Genomic DNA, 13,486 nt, shown 5'->3' on the forward strand with positions numbered 1-13,486 from the left:
CTGCTCCACAGTCTACAAATATTTGCCAGCATTTTTACAGCAAGGACACCTGGCCAACCAGCCCTCTTAAAAGTTGCTGGGAAGTGGGAAAAATCCACCTCTGAACTTGGCAGTGACCACACAAGCACCTGACCTCCAGTTGTAACTTCCCACTTATCGTTTGCTACTGTAACCCTCCCAGGGTTACAGTAGGGGAGGGGGCAGCATGATCACTGTATCTCCTGCTGGTGTGTCTGTGATACATCTCAGGAGTAATCTGCTCATGGAAAATAAACTCTGGGAAGTTGAACAGATCTGTCATCTTACACTGGGGAACATGAGCTGTGCAGTTACTTCCCTAAAGCTGGTTCTAGTAATTTCTCAGGCTGCTGGAATAGGCCCTTCTTTCCCAACCTCAAGGACATAAGGGCAAAAGGGCATAATACTACAGAGAGAGCTGCAGCTGATCCTTTAACTTAACACTTCTTTGGCTGCATTTCTAACTCCGTGTAAAATTATCTATCTCCACCAAGTTTATTGGTACAGGAAGGACCAACAGCTTTACAGATAAAGTCTCAAAGGAGCAACACCTAGCCCAAGAACTGTCAGGAGACAGGCAACACTATGTCAGAGCACACCCATTACCCTGTTTGCACTTGTATTTGCAGAAGCCAGGCATGGGTTTTTCAAATATGTAACTTTCTTACAGAAAGGCAAGTTATAGCTAAGAGCATCTTCAGTTGCCTTGTTCCAACAGGATCTTCTCTCTTTTACATATACAGTCAGCAGAAACTTGTCAGTTTACCACCAGGAGATAGTATGCTCAAAAGCCTTGCAGAAGGAAAACCTAGTTTAAAAATTTACATAAGGATTAGTGATACAAGAAGATTCCAAGAGAGAATTTACTCTGAGGGAGTGGGCAGGTGTTGTCTGAGCTGATGTGGTTGCTGACAGTTTCACGGCCTGCTCCCCGGCCCTTTTCCCTGTGGAACAAAAGTCACCTGCCCAGGTTCCTGATGTCAATTTGCAGGATGCGTTTGGGACTGTCAGGGCAGCACAAGTTCCAGGTGGTGGCAGGTTGGGCCTGGGTTACATCCTGCACCGTTTGGAATTTCAGGAGGCAGGCCCCTGAACACGAACTCCAGAATGTTTCAAATTGCAGAGTCATCCTGCCTCTTGTACATTTTTCTCCTAATCAGTGAGACAGCTGGTAGCTGAATCATCTGAAGCTCAGAGGTAGAAGAAGGTACCCACTATCATATACATTACCAGGCCATGCTGGCACTGAGTAAAAAAACTTCTTGTTATGAGAAGGAAGAGGTGCAAACAACTTGCTTCCATGATCCATCAGGGATGAAACAGAAGGAAATAAGACAGCAAGAAGAGATTGATGAGTGAAAACAGGACTGGCACAGGCAAGAGGATGTGTTGCATAGATAGTTGAAGTAGCAATTGTTTTATGAGGATAACAAACTGCACAGATGCTAGAACTGTGGGAGGAGGCAGAGGTCAAGCAAGACACTTGTGGAAGTGGCAGAGGCAGGAAGAACAGCATAAATGCTGAAATGGCAGAGCCATGTCAGGATAGCAGGTAAGGAGTAACAGCAGCAGATCAGGGTGAAATGCTGCTGGGAATGGGCACTAAGACACTACTCAGCCATTGCTGTTCTTCGGTGTTTGCTTTTTCTGGATCTCTTGGGCTGGCCAGAGGTAGAAGCTTTGGGACTTGAGCAGGTTATGACTTCTGAGATATTTTCTTGGAAATTTTTCAGAAATAAAAAAAGCAAGCCAAAGCCATTAAAAATACCACAGAGTTAAAATATGCCCAATGTATCACATCCTTAACAAACAAATTAGCCCCTCCTCCCATTTTGAAGTCAAAGGGACAAGATACACTGAAGGACTAAGGGAAGAAATTTTAATTACCATTCTTTCTCCTTCTCCACATTTGAATCTTGTGGATCTAGTTGAGAAAGAACACAAGGAAATGCTTTCATGCTTAATAAGCTTGTGACCTAAGGAACAGCCACACCATGTGGGCAAGAACAGTAGGTAATTAATGTTCAAATACCTCCTAGAGAAAGCAAGACTGTCCCATGCTATAAGCACAAAAGATCTGTGGCCTCTGGAACACAATTTATTTCTAATCCAAAATCAGTGATCCTAAAGAGATGTTCTTGACTGTCACAGGGAGTACTCGCTCACAAGGAACATGATGCCAATTACGGTGATTTCCTAGATATACACCCTATGTTACATATCAAAATCAAAATTAATTTCTCTCAAAACCAGAGCATGTTCAGCAGTTTTTTCTGCCCTGACCTAGAATCATGTTAACAACCGCTTTGCTTGACCACTGATGGAGGTGAGACGAAACCCCAGGATTTGTCAAACAGGGGAGGGTTCTGCCATTGGGGTTAGATGAGTGAGGTGTCCTAAAGATTGCTTCAGTCTCGAGATCTGGAAAAAGGTTCAGAATATGCATTGTCCTGACTTTGCCTTTTCTTGTTTGTTGCTTCTTGGTTGCCTTCCTCATCTTTCTCCAGTTCTCACTCTAGCTCTTGATTCCCTGCAGAGCTTCTTCCTGCTTCTCTTCAATACCTTCAAATCTTTCCTCTGCATTCTGAGCACAGATCTCTGTTTCTTTGAAACACAGAGGCAAAGTCATTGCAAAAACTTGAAATCTAAGGAGCTGCTTTCAGGAGACCCAAGAGAAAGAAGTGGAGAGCTGAAGAGTCCAGTGGGATTGGCTGACTCTATAAAACATGCTTATGGTTTCAGAGAAGGGCATTATTAAAAGATCTACAATGGATTTTATGGTACATCTATGTAAACCTTGCAAATTTAATTAATTATAAAATTCAGTGTTTGCTAGCAGAGGGCGAGATGCTGATCTTCACTGTGAGAGGATAAAAACAGAGCTGAGTCAGTTCTATTAGAAGGGATAATGAGATGAGGTTTCCCTGGTTAATGCAAGCTCTCAGACAAAAGAAACACCTGCCTGAAATGAAACCCTGCCCTGCTCAGGCCTCCAGCACAGGACCAGTACTCAAACAGCTGTACTTGCAGACATTCCAGTGCTGCCAGGACTTCAAAATCTTCCAGAGAAAAGGAAGTGAAGGACTTGTTGACAGTCACCTCCCTCTGGCTGGAAAGGAAAAAACCTTTTTTTAAATGATCGTGAAACCAACAATGCCACATTTAATCACATTTAATCAAACCAGAGTGTGCCTGGTTAGATGCTGGTGTCTCAGTTCACAGTTCCAACCCAGGCAGGAGCTCTGTGTCAGCAAAACATGGAAGACCAGAGGCCAGGTCAGGCAGTGAATGTATCTTGGCATTAAAAACAAAGATCCTTTTCTGATGCAGAAATGAAACTCTCACTGGCTCATAGTCTTGGATTGCTGGTGCAATCATTGGGTTACAGAGGTTGGATATGGCTGTAGCTTGATCAGGAGCAAAAGAAACCCCAAAACACACACCAAAATGTTTGGAGAACAGAAAGGACCAGCTCCTTATAGGGTCCAACAGACATAAGTCAGCTTTCAAGTATGATTTTTCAATAAAAGTAACTGTTCGAAGGCTCCTGCTCTAAGCCTTGGAAGATAATTGTGATTTACAGGGATTTATTTCTGTAAAACAAATCAAAGTTCCATAAAGAAATGCTCCTACATCTACCACTGGCGTGCAGAACTGCTGCCCTCAGTCAGATAATTCATACCAGGCTGCTGCTGAGAGAGAAAAGGAAATAAGAGAAAAGGAAAAAAGAAAACAAGTAGGAGGTACCACCGGCCTAGTGGAATTGAGGGCAGCTGTAGGGCCACATGTCACATTACACACTGTGAGTAATAAATAAAAATGTCCTGCTGGAAAGTAGCACATTGCAACTACTACAGTCACCTGCATAACAGCAGCTTCCTCTTTTTCTTCTAATCTTTCTTTCTCTGTTACAGATTTCCTAATGGTGTTGGCATCTTCACCTTCAAACTCTTTTTGAGTTGAAGAAATGACAGTCCTTAAAGTCCCTAAACTTCAGCTTTAGTTGCAATTCCTGTAAGGCACCGTTAGGATCAAGTTAGTAATGTGCTTCATTTGTCCATCCAAATAACCTAGGCAAAGCCAGCTAGTCTCTGACTTTCTCTTGCATCTATCTAGACTTAAACTGAAGCCACCTAGAGAGTCCTGGGTATAGATATTTCTAAACACAAATTAATATGCTAATTATTTAACATTACATCAGCAGCCAGAAAAAAAGAGGCAGCACGAGAGCTTCAGCACAGGCTGTACACAGGAGTCGTGAACAACATCACTCTGCCTTGGGATTGAGTTCAGAACCAGTGGGAACAAATTGTCCAAGACAATAAATCTAAGTCCATTTCCTTGTCGTCTGTACGTAACCTGCTTTTTCATGAAAGCAGATGAACGCCAGGCCAGCCATATATACAATGCAGCTCATTGTCACAGGCAGTCTCAAACATCCTTCCACATAAGGAATTAAATCAGAAGATCACCCTGATCTCCTGGGCAAGGCAAGCACGAGGATTGCAGCAAAAGTCCACCTCGATGGGTGAAGCAAAAACCATCATGCACCATGGGGAACTGATCTACCAGGGCAAAAGAACTGAGACACTCACAGGACAAGCAGTCTGCTGTCACATCACAGCAAATCCACCAGCCACAGGACCAGTTTTCTGTGCAGTTCAGTCACCTGTACAGAGCATCAGAGAAAACCTAAAACCACTAATGAACAACTGGTCTTGCCAAGTAACCTGAAGGTGGTGTATTTTACATAAGTCAGTGTCTTACCTCATTCAATTTGCAAACTGATCCAATGACAGAAACATTTATTTTTACAATTTTTTTCTTCCATATTCATTATATGGATTTTATTCATTATTCATTCTTCATTTGCTTCTTGGCCTTTTGGCTAAGATCAAGTGTAGTATCTGTTCTTATCATTTTAATATCTGATACGTCTCCTCGATGAGAGGACTTCATATTAAACTGATTTTTTTTGGTGGTTTTTTTGGGGGTTTTTTTTGTGTTTGTTTTTGGGGTTTTTTTATTGTTGTCTATTTAGACTTTAGCAAGGCGTTTGATCCTGTGTCCCACAGCATACTCCTGGAGAAGCACTCTTTGCTGGGCTCAGAACTGGCTGGATAGCTGGCCCAGAGAGTGGTGGTGAATGGTGAGCGGTGCTGCATCCAGCTGGGGACAGTCACCAGTGGTGTCCCTCAGGGGTCTGTACTGGGACCAGTTCTATTTAATATTTTTATAGACGACATGGATGAGGGCATCAAGTCCTTCATTAATAAATTTGCAGATTTATTAATGAAGGAATTTATTTAAATTCCCAGACACTAAACTGAGAGCTTGTGTTGATTTATTGGAAGGAAAAAGGGTTCTGCAGAGAGACTTAGATCAGTTGGATGGATGGACAGAGTCCAACAGCATGAAGTTTAATAAGTCTAAGTGCCCAGCTCTACATTTTGGCCACAAAAATCCCCTACAATGTTACAAGTTGGGGACAGTGTGGCTGGACAGTGTTTAGGAAGAAAGGGACCTGGGGGTGCTGGGCGACAGCCAGCTGAACTTGATCCAGCAATGTGCCTTGGTGGCCAAGGAGGCCAATGACATCTTGGCCTGCATTAGGAATTGTGTGACCAGCAGGAGCAGGGAGGTCATTCTTCCCCTGTACTCAGCACTGGTGAGGCTGCATCTTGAGTGCTGTGTCCAGTTCTGGGCCCCTCAGTTTGGGAAGGATGTTGAGATGCTTGAGCACGTCCAGAGGAGGCAACAAGGCTGGTGAGAGACTTGGAATACAAGCCCTATGAGGAACGTTTGAAGGAACTGGGGTTGTTTAGCCTGGAGGTGACCTTATTGCTCTCTACAGCTTCCTGAAGGGAGGCTGCAGACAGGTGGGGTTGGTCTCCTCCACTGGGCAGCACTGACAGAACAAGAGGACACAGTCTCAAGCTACATCAGGGAAGGTTTAGGTTGGATATTAGGAAAAAAATTTTCACCAAAAGAATAATAAAGTACTGGAATTGTCTTCCCAGGGACATCTCTGGAGGTGTTTAAAAAAAGACTGGACATGACACTTGGTGCTATAGTCTAGTTGAGGTGTTAGGGCATAGGTGGGACTTGATAATCTTAGAGGTCTCTTCCAACCTCACTATTCTGTGATTCTGTGAATCCACAGCCTTAGGAGAATGAAGTAAAACTACAGAGAGCCAGCAGGCCCCACTGCTCTCTGAACGGTAAACATCAGTGTTATTCCAGAGGAAATGCTTACTAAGGGTGAAACAATAAATTTGTGCTTGTGCACTGTACAGGAGACCTTGCAGCTATTTTTAGAGGAGCTTTCCTCTGCTCCTTTGGCTGGCAGACAAAAACCACAAGTCAAAGAGGAAAGAAAGTGTCAAAAGAGAAACAAGTGCCCTTCACAACTGTGCTCCGGCCAGAGGGAGATGAAAGGAAATACTGGATAGTAGATAGAAACCTCTTAGCCCTAGCAACTGCAGTCTTGTGCTTCCTTTTTCAGGAAGAACCTAATTCAAGAATGGAACCCGTTGCTGGATCATCTGACAAAAAATCCCTAGGTACCACCAAAGAAAGCCCCAAATCCAGAAGCAAAGTGATCTCCAGACCTGAAGAATTTCCTGTCTCAAAGATATCTTTTGCTTCCCAGCTCAAAACCCCCAAGTATATTTAAGCACACCATATGCTGGAAACCTGACACAGGCTTTTTTGTTAATTCTCTAGTTGTGGGCAAACCTGGCATTCACAAGGAATCTTGCACAACCACATTATGGACGTGTTCTGCAAATTATTTATTTCTTGATGATATTTACTAAAGACAATGGAGCACCATGGAGAAGAATAAGCCCCCACATATCTGACTCTATATGAATCACTCATTTTGGTGTTTTGTTTTTTTTTTTCAAATGTCAAGATTTCCAAAGCAGGTGGCAGTTCTGAGGAAGATGGGGGTGTTGCAGGAAGGATATTGAAATCTCCAACTGTACCCATAGGTGCTGCCAAACCAAAGCAGATGAAAGGCAGTTACCAATCACTTTAACACTTTAGTTGATCACATTTATCCCACTCCACCCGGGGCCCCACAAAAGGACATTTTTCAAGAGTAGTTTTCTCTAAAAACTAATTAATTAGTTAATTGCAGCCCAGATGCAATTAACACCCATATCTTACAGAAAGAATGGTTTATCATCACTCTCAGCTTCCTGCAATGGGCTGGAGTCGGTACAGCTCCTCACTGCATCCACCTGGGGCAGTCAGGCAAGAATTTTGTGATAAAATGCTGGGAGCTTGGCTTCCTGCGTGCTAGGACCTCACTTCAACTCTCACACCTTCAATACTTCTACCCAGTGCTGTCAAAAATCTAGCTGTGCCTGCAGGGGAAGAAAATGCAACCTTTAATTATAATTCCTTCAGCCAACAAAAACAAAACTGGGTTTTGTGAGGGATGCCAAGAGGGATGAACAGCCTATGTGGGAACTGGCTACACTCAGGATTGAGAATGAGCTGTTTAATAAACATTGGATACAAAGCAAGCTGAAAGAAAATAGGTTTGATGTAAAGCCCTGACTTCTTGTCTTGGCAGATTTGGCTCCCTCATTGCACAAAGGCTTAATTCTTTTCAAAAGAGCCTTGCAGTTACAATCATATTCTTCAAAGCAGCAGGTGATGCAGATGTGCAAAATGCCTGGATAAGGCAGTAAATTACTTGTTCATTAACTTATCTAGACATGCTGATGGATATTCCCTGTTTTTTGGGGAATATGCTTGAGCTGTAACAGCAGTGCCTGCTCTTGATAGCCAATGTTTAACCTCAGCTAAAATCCTGGAGAGGTCTTGATTTCCATGACATCTTGTAGCAAAGTTGGCACATAAAGCACACAGTGGGAAGGACAGATCTTTTATATTTCAGTGATTTTGATGAACCATGCATGATTTTGATGCATGGCTTGGTCTCCCCTCTGCACAGCTGTGCAGTAGGGTTGGTTAACTCCTGGTTTGGGAGAAGTGCAGTGAAGCAGAGTTGGGATGTCCAGATTGGTAAGAAATGGAGTCATTTACCCTCTGTAGGATGGAGCTTTTTAGAATGCACAATGGGAGCTCCACAACCAGCCATTAGATTTGAATTATCAGGAGGCCAAAGAGAAGCAGTAGGAATGATTATTGCTTAAGTTTTCCTGCTGTGCAGCATCAGCTTAAGGGGAAAGATAAGGTAGGTCCCATGAGGGCATGGGATGAGGGAGAATAGTCACTTGGGAGCAATTCCATGGGGTTTGGCCATATTAGCCCTTACAAGTATTTTGTTATCCTTACTAAATAGCAGCTAGCTTTGGGAAGGCTGTCTGTGTCATTGCATTGATCTTAGCACTTAATTAAAGCCCAAAAAAAGAGAGACCTAAATGAAGATCACTGGAGAGGTCACTCTAGTCCCAAGTGCAAATTCCAGTGTAAAACCACACCTTGTTCTCACAATGAAGGTACTCTGTGAAAACTTTAAGAAGTGATCGAGGAAGATTGAATAAAAGCTCAGACCTCAAGCCAAACCTTATACATTTCCTGTAAGTACTTTCTTACATGTCCTTTCTAAAACAATCTCATCTGTCATTGTTCTCTCTCCCTCCCTCATACTTGTCATCAAAAATTTGTATTTCTGTCACATGCTGCTTGAGATCAGGTAATTGGATCATAGAAGATAATCTATACTTCAGTTAACTGAGGGCCCTTGCCTTACAGGACAAAAGTACCATGTTCTCAGTATTGTCCTTAACTATTCTTTATAATCTCTCTCATTTTCACTGTTTCTTACAAAAAAATTAAAAAAAAAAAAACATTGTAAAGAGAAAGGATACCTTGTGTTTTCTGTTGAAAGGCCATTCATTACATTACAATGCAAAAATGATCCCAGGCCATTCAAAACTTGTTGCCTTGTATGGATCAAGAGAATAGCTTGCCTGTGGCCCAGTTCCCAAAGTCTGAAAATGAGCTAAGATTTCTTTTTCTGGGCTCTACTGGCTGAAGAAATTTTGGATCAGATATCCACGCTGTGCCTGTGCTCAGACCATGGCTAACTGTGACAATCTGCTGTTAACCTTTTGCCATGCTGGTGTCTGGCCAATTCTAGCCCCATTCCTTCATCTCACTCTCCCTTTCTTAGGACAACAACTTATTTATTTCCTTTAGCTATGTCATCTCCTTTTGCAGGCTGCAATATGGCATGTAGCATAAGCTAATGCAGGAAAAAGGACAGGATAACCCTGAGTGAAGGAATAAGATGACAATATGAGAAGCAGCTCAGCAAACCTGAGTAACACATGTGTTTAGTCTGAATAAAGGAAATAAGACTATTAAAAAAACAGCAAAGATGAAACACTTTGGAAATCAGGAACGAGTCAAGGTCTTGCAGAGGCAAAGGCTGAGAAGGTTAGTTCAAATTACTCAACAATTGTTTGTTATCTTACACAACAGATGATAAATCTATATCAACAAAGAAAACATTTACTTACATACTTTATTATCAGGATAATTCAGTATCTAAATGAAGATAACTGCATTACTGATAAGGTAAAAAAGAATATTACCCTCAGAGAGTGCTATCTGGTTAATGATCTTCAAAGTGATGGTTTACTCTACATTTTAACTGTTCATCCTTTCCTTTTATTTTCTTTTCCATAAATCATCCACATAATAACAAACCACCCACTCTCCCACTGAACATTTGATTTTCCTGTGTCATATCTGCACTGCATGTTCTTTGCACTGTATCACATTTAAAATTACAGGAATTCTTTTTACCTGTGACTGCAAATCAAGTTTCTTGGAGTTTATCCCTGGAATGCTCTTGATTCTCAGCACGTATCTGGGGGTCAATACTTTAGCTTTGGAAAAGGCCAGTACACATTATGTCAAGTGGTCCCTTATTACCTGTTACTCCCCTGATATCCCCAATTAAAGACTGAACTGCAAAATTGGTTATGCCTTACCACTCCCCCCACTTTTCCTTCTATTGGAATCCCAGTAGTTTACATGCCCTTTGGTTTTTCTTTCCAGGGCAGACTGCCATGGAGACAATGCCTCCCTGCTGCTCTAGGTCTGCTTTTAGCATCTGAAAGAAGAGCACAAGCCTGCTGTGCCCCCAAAAGCTGGACAAGCCTTTGGCTATGACAGAAAGGTGGTGGCAATCAGGTAAGAGAAATATGAGGAATCCATGAGCACAAAGATGCCACAGTGAGTAGGTAGCACAATAAATTGAAAATCTGCTTGTGACAGTTCTGAGCATTTCTACAGATTAATGTAATTTATCAGTCACCAGAGCTTTTGATCAGATAGTGCTCAAATGGGACTGAGTTTAATGCACTGCCTGAACTACGGCATTAGTCAGTCATAACTCCTCACGTGGAGACTCCTGAGTTTCAGCACAAAAGGTTTGAGTTTTGTTCACACTGGTGATGAACTTAGATGCCCCCTGGGGCTCAGTTAACACAGGTCAAATACTTGTTGATAATATGTTCAACCCCCAAAATCTTGCATTTATCAACTCCTTGATGTCTTGGAGGATTTCATCCAGTGTTTTTTCATCATCAGAGAGTAGTTAAAGGGGAGGGAAAGGGGATGAGAGCTGAGGAAAAACTGTTAGTCAAGGACTCTTCCACAGCTTCTCTGGACAACCTGTGCCAGTGCCTCACAGGGAAGTACTTATTTCTAGTATCTAACCTGAACCTGCTGTCTTTCAGTTTGAAGCCATTCCCCCTTGTCCTACCACTGCATACCCTTGGAAAAACTTGAATGATGTGCACACACTCCTGGTTCACTCCAAAGAGGACACAGGTTTGGCAGCTGGGAGAGGCAAGCTCATATAGTGTTTTTTCACTCTGCTTTTACCTTTCCCACTACATGATTCAGAACCTGACAGAAACAATCCCCATCTGAAAGCAGATGGAAACAGCCAACGCTGAACTGTGCCAGGGAAGCTGATGAGTTTTAGGATCAGGGTAACACCGGGACACATGTATGAGGCTGCTCCTTCTCCCAGCTAGTGATAGACCCAGAGAAACAGCTGAATTACTGCACTGATGGGAGTAAGTGTGACTCTGCAGCAGCCCAGCACTTCCTTACTACAGCCTAAACCACACATCAGTCTGCACCCAGCCCGAGCCTTACAGCCAAGGCTCCCTCCCTTGGGTCAAGAAAGATGGATGAGATCATCTTTTTTAGGCAGATTAAGTTTGCACTGCCTGTGATTGGCCAAAGACCATTTCTCAGTCTGCTGCCAATGCCCTATTGCCTACAAACCAAAACATTCCTCCCTTCCTAACACTGTCAAGCATCGCTTATGTACAAAGAAGTGTAAAGCTATTCCCTGCTAAGTCAATTAAAGCCAGGAGAGCTTCTTTTCTTAATCATGGATCACAAAGCATGCCTACCAGCCTGGCATCCTTTGGAAGGATGGTTCTAAGAAGTTCTCATTTAGCAACTCTTTTGTTTATTAATCCCAAAACATCATCCCCTCAGATCTCTTGGCCCACACTCTAACAGGACAGCTGGTCTGTTCATCCAGCCACATCAGGCAGCACAGCCACCTCTCAGAAGAGACCTTGCTGTGTGCTCCCAGCTCTGTCTTTCCAATGCCCTGGGCTCCTTATCCCTTCTTTGCCTACCTTCCAGCGCCCATCAAACTGACAGGGTGGTCTGTCAGGTATCTGAATTTGCTCCAGCGATTAGGATAATGCCAAAGCTGATTTCACATTTGCAGGCAGCTCAGCAGAGAAGGCACACGTGGCTGTCACTATTGAGCAAGAAACGTGTCAGGGAGTGGGAGAGGTCAGGGTGACCATCTAAACAAGCTCTGTGTTGTTATTTCTTGAGGCTAAAGAAACCAGAGTGGACAAAACCTCAGCAAGGGATTGACACCAGCACAGGGCATTTCTGAGCACGTGTACAGGGACTGGAAAGTAGCACTTCAAATCTGAGTTAAATGGTGTAGTCAGCAAAGTGATGCAATACAGGATAAATCTGTCTTAGGAGGTCAGCAAAGTTTTTGCCCAGGGAACAAACAGATGCCATAGAGAAGACTATTCTACACAGAAAAAATGACAGGAGATGGAAACATTCACTCCACACCCCCCTGAGGCTCTGGTGGTTTGTGGGGACTATAAGTACCCTGCATGGGCTGTGGGGAAAAACACTGGCACAGGTTAGGCTTTGGAAACCTCCTCTGGAACAAAATGACTCTCCAGGGAGAAACAAAAAGCCTGATGTGGTTAAACACCATGGATGGAGGTATCCCTCAGCTTGGGCATCTCTAGAGAATAACATATCAGAATCATTTTAACTCATTTAAGCATTTTAAATCATTTAAGCAGCATTTACTCTGCTGGTGAAAAGAGAAAGCAAAACCTAGGGCTGAGAAAATCTGTGGCAAAATTCCTGGTCCCTTACCCCAAAGCAGGATCTAAACCAGGCAGCTAATCCCATGTTTAGTGGTTGTTAGCTCTTTGGTGAAGCCTAGGACAAGCTACCTGCTACCTGTGGAGATAAAGCTCCAGGTGCCTGGACACCAAGGGATGCTCTAAGTCAACTTTAGTCTGTGTGTCTGTAAAGCCATTTTCCTTCTGGTGGACTGCTAGCAGTCAGCTTCCTGCAGAACTGGGAGTGCCCTAAAACACCAGCAATTGCATAAAGGCAGAATGTAATGCAGGGAAAGATCTGCTATGAAAGGGAAGCTGGAAGGATGGAGAGTCAGATGTAGAACCCCACAGCCTCCAGCTCAGACCTACCTGACAAGGCCTCACCATATGGCTCCTCTCAGCTTCCTTCCATTGGCTTTTGGTCCAGGAACAGGAACTCCACTTGCAGGCATGGCAAATGTTTTTTTTTTTAATGCTTAGCCAGGAAAATTTGTAGTAACAAATGGTCCAGCAGCAGAATTAAGCCCACATTTATATTTCATAGGGTTAGGGGATTTTTTTTGGCTATTATTTACAGTGGAAACCTCCCTTACACCTGACACTCTGTGCTTCTGCTCAAGAGCCCCGAGTGCTTTGCTGTACCCTCCAAACTGCCTAAAGGACAACTGTTTCTTTCATAGATCTTACTGGGCCGAGATTCAATGACATTTGTCACCAATTATTAATCTTATCACTTTTTCTTCTTGGAGGTGTATCTTCAAATGAAAAAGAAATATATTTCCATTAGTCTCATAATCCCCATGAATTCTCTTCTGAAGCCTTTCAACCCTACCAACCTTGCCAAACAAGTAAATTTTTATAAATGCTTCTGCTATAAAGCATTCTCCTTATCAGCTCAATCCTGTACTGTGGGTTTTAATTATGTTAATTACATGTCTTTGCTTTCAGATACATGTTTGTGGGTGTAGGTATAATCTAGGAGTAACCCTGACAGGTAGCTGCTTGTCTTCCTGTGCAAATGGTTCCTTGGAAAGAAAATACAAAAAAATCTCTACAGAAGTTTT

At 42.9% G+C, this 13,486-nt stretch overlaps 1 pseudogene; it reads left to right on the forward strand.

Moving 5' to 3' along the window:
* The first annotated feature begins 4,886 nt into the window (after positions 1-4,886).
* Positions 4,887-5,004, forward strand: LOC115496307 (U2 spliceosomal RNA; annotated as a pseudogene).
* Positions 5,005-13,486: the final 8,482 nt, after the last annotated feature.

This window comes from Taeniopygia guttata, chromosome 8 (assembly GCF_048771995.1).
Source record: "Taeniopygia guttata chromosome 8, bTaeGut7.mat, whole genome shotgun sequence".
Taxonomy (NCBI): Eukaryota; Metazoa; Chordata; class Aves; order Passeriformes; family Estrildidae; genus Taeniopygia; species Taeniopygia guttata.